The sequence below is a fragment of the Papio anubis genome, chromosome X, assembly GCF_008728515.1.
Source record: "Papio anubis isolate 15944 chromosome X, Panubis1.0, whole genome shotgun sequence".
In the NCBI taxonomy this organism is placed as follows: Eukaryota; Metazoa; Chordata; class Mammalia; order Primates; family Cercopithecidae; genus Papio; species Papio anubis.
This window is the reverse complement of record NC_044996.1, coordinates 54468946-54474164: the sequence shown is the minus strand read 5'-3', so window position 1 is coordinate 54474164 and position 5219 is coordinate 54468946.

Below are 5219 nucleotides of genomic sequence, written 5' to 3'. Positions count from 1 at the left end.
AGGCTGGGTGCAGTGGCTCATGCCTGTATTCCCAGCACTTTGGGAGGCCAAGGCAGGTGGATCACCAGGTCAGAAGATCAAGACCATCCTGGCCAATATGGTGAAATCCCGTCTCTACTAAAATACAAAAGAATAGCCGGGTGTGGTGGTGCACACCTGTTGTCCCAGCTATTCGGGAGGCTGAGGCAGGGGAATCACTTGAACCCAGGAGGCAGAGAGGTTGCAGCGAGCCAAGATCATACCACTGCACTCCAGCCTGGTGACACAGTGAGACTCCCTCTCAAAAAATAAAAATAAAAATAATCAATGAAACCAGAAGTTCTTTTTTTGCAAAGAAGAACAAAATAAACCACATAAAAGAAAAAAAGAAAAAAAAAAAAAAAAAAAAAAGAGACCCAAATAAGAAATGAAGGAGACATTACAACATATATCACCAAACAAGTGGTACAAAGTAAATACAACAGATTATCAGAGACTATTATGAACAACTATACACTAAAGAACTGGAAAACCTAGACAAAATGACTAAATTCCTGGGCATCTGCCACATTTCCAGATTGAATCAAGAAGAAATAGAAAGCCTGAACTGAAAAGTAACAAGTAATGTGATCAAAAAAGCAATACAAAGTTTCCCAGGCCAGGCACAGTGGTTCATGCCTATAATCCCAGCACTCTGGGAGGTTGAAGTGGGCAGACCACCTGAGGTTGGGAGTTCGAGACCAGCCTGACCAACATGGAGAAACCCCGTCTCTACTAAAGATACAAAATTAGCCAGGCATGGTAGCACATGCCTGTAATCCCAGCTACTCGGGAGGCTGAGGCAGGAGAATCTCTTGAACCCGGGAGGCAGAGGTTGCAGTGAGCCAAGATTGTGCCATTGTACTCCAGCCTAGGCAACAAGAGCAAAACTCCATCCCTCCCACCTCCCCAAAAGAGAGAAGTAATAAAAGTTTCCCTACAAAAGTTTGTACAGAGTCAGATGGCTTCATTGTTGAATTCTAACAAACTTTCAAAGAAGAACTAACACCAATTTTCCTCAAACTATTCCAACAAAATGAAGAGAAGCAAACTTTCTCTAATTCTAAAATGCCAGCCTTACCTTGATATGCAAAGCAGATAAGGACACAATGACAAAAGAAAACTACAGGCCAATATTACTGATGAAAATAAATGTAAAAGCCCTCAAAAAGTAATAGCAAACTATATCCAACAGCACATCAAAAAAAAAAATAATATAGTATTATCAAGTGAGATTTATCCCAGGGATGCAAGGTTGGTTCAATATATGCAAATTAACACACGTGATATATCACATGAATGAAATAAAGGATAAAAACAAAAGATAAAGAGTTTCAGTTCCATCCATGTTGCTGCAAATGACATGACTTTATTCTTTTTTATGGTCAAATAATATTATGTATATATACCACATTTTCTTTATCCTTTGGTCCACTGATGAACACTAAGGTTGATTCCATATCTTGGCTATTGTGAATAGTGCTGCAATAAACATGGGGGTATTTTCTTTTGCTTTTCTCTCAAAAGAAAAAAGCATTTGATAAAATTCAACATCTCTTCATGATGAAAACCCTTGAAAAAGGAATATACCTCAATATAATTATATTGAGTATACTCAATATAATGAAGTATATTCCTCATTATATTGAGTCATAAAAGGAATATACCTCAATATAATGAAGGCTATATCTGACAAACTGACAGCTAACGTCATACTGAATGGGGAAAGCTGAAATCATTTGCTCCAAGAACTAGAACAAGAGATGGATGGCCACTTCACCATTCCTATTCAACTTAGTAGTGGAAGTCCTAGTCAAAGTAAACAGACAAGAGAAGAAATAAAGGCATCCAGATTGGAATAGAGGAAGTCAAATTGTTCCTCTTTGCTGATGACATAATCTTATATTTAGAAAACCCTAAAGACTGCACTGAGAAACTCTTAGGTCTAACAAAGCAATTCAGTAAAGTTGCAGGATATAAAATCAACATATAAAAATCAGTATCATTTTTATGCACCAATAATAAACTTGCTGAGAAAGAAATCAAGAAAGCAACCTCATTTACAATGGCTACCAAAAAAAAAAAAAAATCTGGGAATAAATTGAGCCAAGGAGATGGAAGATCTCTACAAGGAAGGCTACAAAATACTGAGGAAAGAAATAGAAGAGTACACAAACAAATGAAATGGCATTCCATGCTCATGGACTGGGAAATATATTATATTAAAATGGTCATACTGCCCAAAGCAATCTACAGATTCAATGCAATCTTTATCAAAATATCAATGTCATTTTTCACAAAATTAAAAAAAAATCCTTAAATTTGTAAGGAACAGAGAAAGAGCTTGAATAGCCAAAGCAATCCTGAACAAAAATTGCAAAGCTGGAAACATCACATTAGTTGACTTCAAAATATATTACAAGGCTATAGTAATCAAAACAGCATGGTATGGGTATATAAAAATAGATACGTAGACCAATGGAACAGAATAGAAAACCCAGAAATAAATCTATGTATTTAGAGCCAACGAATATTTGACAAAGGTGGCAAAAACATACCATAGAAAAATGTCACCCTCTTCAATATATTGTACTGGGACAATTGGATGTCCACATGCAGAATAATGAAACTGCACCCTATCTCTCATCATATAAAAAAATCAACTCACAATGGATTAAAGACTTAAAGGTAAGACCCCAAATTATAAAACTACTAGAACAAAACAGGGAAAACACTTTGGGACATTGATATAGGCAAAGATTTGATGGCTAAGACCTCAAAACCACAGACAATAATAACAATAGACAAATGGGATTATATTAAACTAAAAAGCTTCTGCACAACAAAGGAAACAACAAACAGAGTAAAGAGACAACCTATTGAATGGGAGAAAACATTTGTAAACTGTACATTCGACAAGCGACTAATATCCAGAATAGACAGGGAACTCAACAGTATAAAAAAACAAATAATCCCAATAAAAACTAGGCAAAGTAGGCCAGGTGTGGTGGCTCACGCCTGTAATCCCAGCACTTTGGGAGGCCAAGGCAAGCAGATCACCCAAGGTTGGGAGTTCGAGACCAGTCTGACCAACATGGGGAAACCCTGTCTCTACTAAGAATACAAAATTAGCTGTGCGTGGTGGTGCATGTCTGTAGTCCCAGCTACTCGGGAGACTGAGGCAGGAGAATTGCTTGAATCCGGGAGGAGGAGGTTGTGATGAGTCAAGATCATGCCATTGCACTCCAGCCTGGGCAACAAGAGCAAAACTCCATCTCAAAAAAAAAAAAAAAATAGTAACTAGGCTAAGTACATGAACAGACATTTCTCTAAAGAAGACATACAGATGACCGAGAGGTATATGGAAAAATGCTCTACTTCACTTATCATCAGATATATGCTAACCAAAACCACAATGAAGTATCATTTTAACCCAGTTAGAATGGCTATTACTAAAAGGTAAAAAAATAGTAACAGATACTGGTGAGTATGTGGAGAAAAGGAAACTCTTACATACTGATGGTGGAAATGCAAATTAGCACAGCAACCATGGAAAAGAGTATGGAGAGTTCTAATAAACCTAAAAATAGAGATACCATTTGAGCCAGCAATCCCACAACTAAAAATATATCCAAAAGAAATGAGTGTATCAGAGGGATACCTGTACCCCCATGTTTATTGCAGCACTATTCACAATAGCCAAGATATGGAATCAACCTTAGTGTTCATCAGTGGACCAAAGGATAAAGAAAATGTGGTATATATACATAATATTATTTGACCATAAAAAAGAATAAAGTCATGTCATTTGCAGCAACATGGATGGAACTGAAACTCTTTATCTTAAGTGAAAAAAGCCAGACACAGAAAGACAAATATCATGTGTTTTCACTCATATGCAGGAGATAAAAAAAAGTTAATCTCATGGAGGTAGAAAATACAATGATAGATACCAGAGTCTGATAATGATATGTGTGGTAGTGTATGGGGGATAGAGGTTGGTTAATAATCACAAACATAAAAATTAGATAGGAGGTATAACTTCTAATATTTGATAGCAGAGTATGGTGACTACAGCAACAACGTGTTGTATACTTCAAAGTAGCTAGAAGAAAGGACTTGAAATGTTTCCCACACAAATAATTGATAAGTTCTTAAGGTGATGGATACCTAAAATACTCTGACTTGATCACTACACCTTCTATGAATGTAAGAAATACTCACATGTAGCCTATAAATTTGTAAAACATGATGTACCATTTAAGAAACAGATGTTTTCAGAAAAACCAAAATGAGACACTTTACCAGTCACAGACGCCCACTAAAGGAGGTTTTAAAGTATATAGTTCAGGCTCAAAAAGTAATCATCCCAGAAGGAGATGCTGAGATGTCAAAAGAAATGTTGAGTCAAGAAATTGGTAAATTTGTGCAGATATCTAAAGAAATATTGACTGCATAAAATTAATAATAATGCCCAATATGTGGGAATAACCAAGTAAAAGTTGATCTAAAATCTGGAAATATTGCATATCATTTTGCAGAGGATAGGAATTAAGTGTTCAAAGTCCTTGCATAATTTGAAGGAGTGTGAAGATGTTGATTAACTTTAGACTATGTTGAGTATGCATGTTAACACTTTGGGGAAATATGAAATGAGACCCAAAAAGTCCCGATCAATCCAAAGTAAGGCAATAAAGAAAAAATACACCAATATAAAAAGCAAAGTAAATGAAAAACAGTACCTAAGGTGGTCGAAATAAATCCTTATTATACCTGTGATCACTATAAATTTAAATGAACTAAAATACAATGATTGTCAGACAGCATACAAAATAAAATGTACCTACATGATACTTAAAAGGACATATGAGAAACAAAATGGCATAGGAAGGCCAAAATTAATAAATGAGAAAAGATATATTATGCAAATACAATCAAATGAAAGCTAGAATATCTAAGCTGTCAAAAAATAATCATTATGTAAGTATTTGAACAGTATAATTAAAAAATTTGATCTACTGGACACAGCAATTGTAAAATATATGTTATTTTCAACTATACACAAAAACTTACAGAAATTGACCATATACTAAATCATAAAGCAGATCTTAAATTTCACTGAATAGGTATTATGTAGATCATATTATTTCTTCAGAATTCCATTAAGTTAGAAATTAGAAGGCATTAAAAGCCTAAATAAG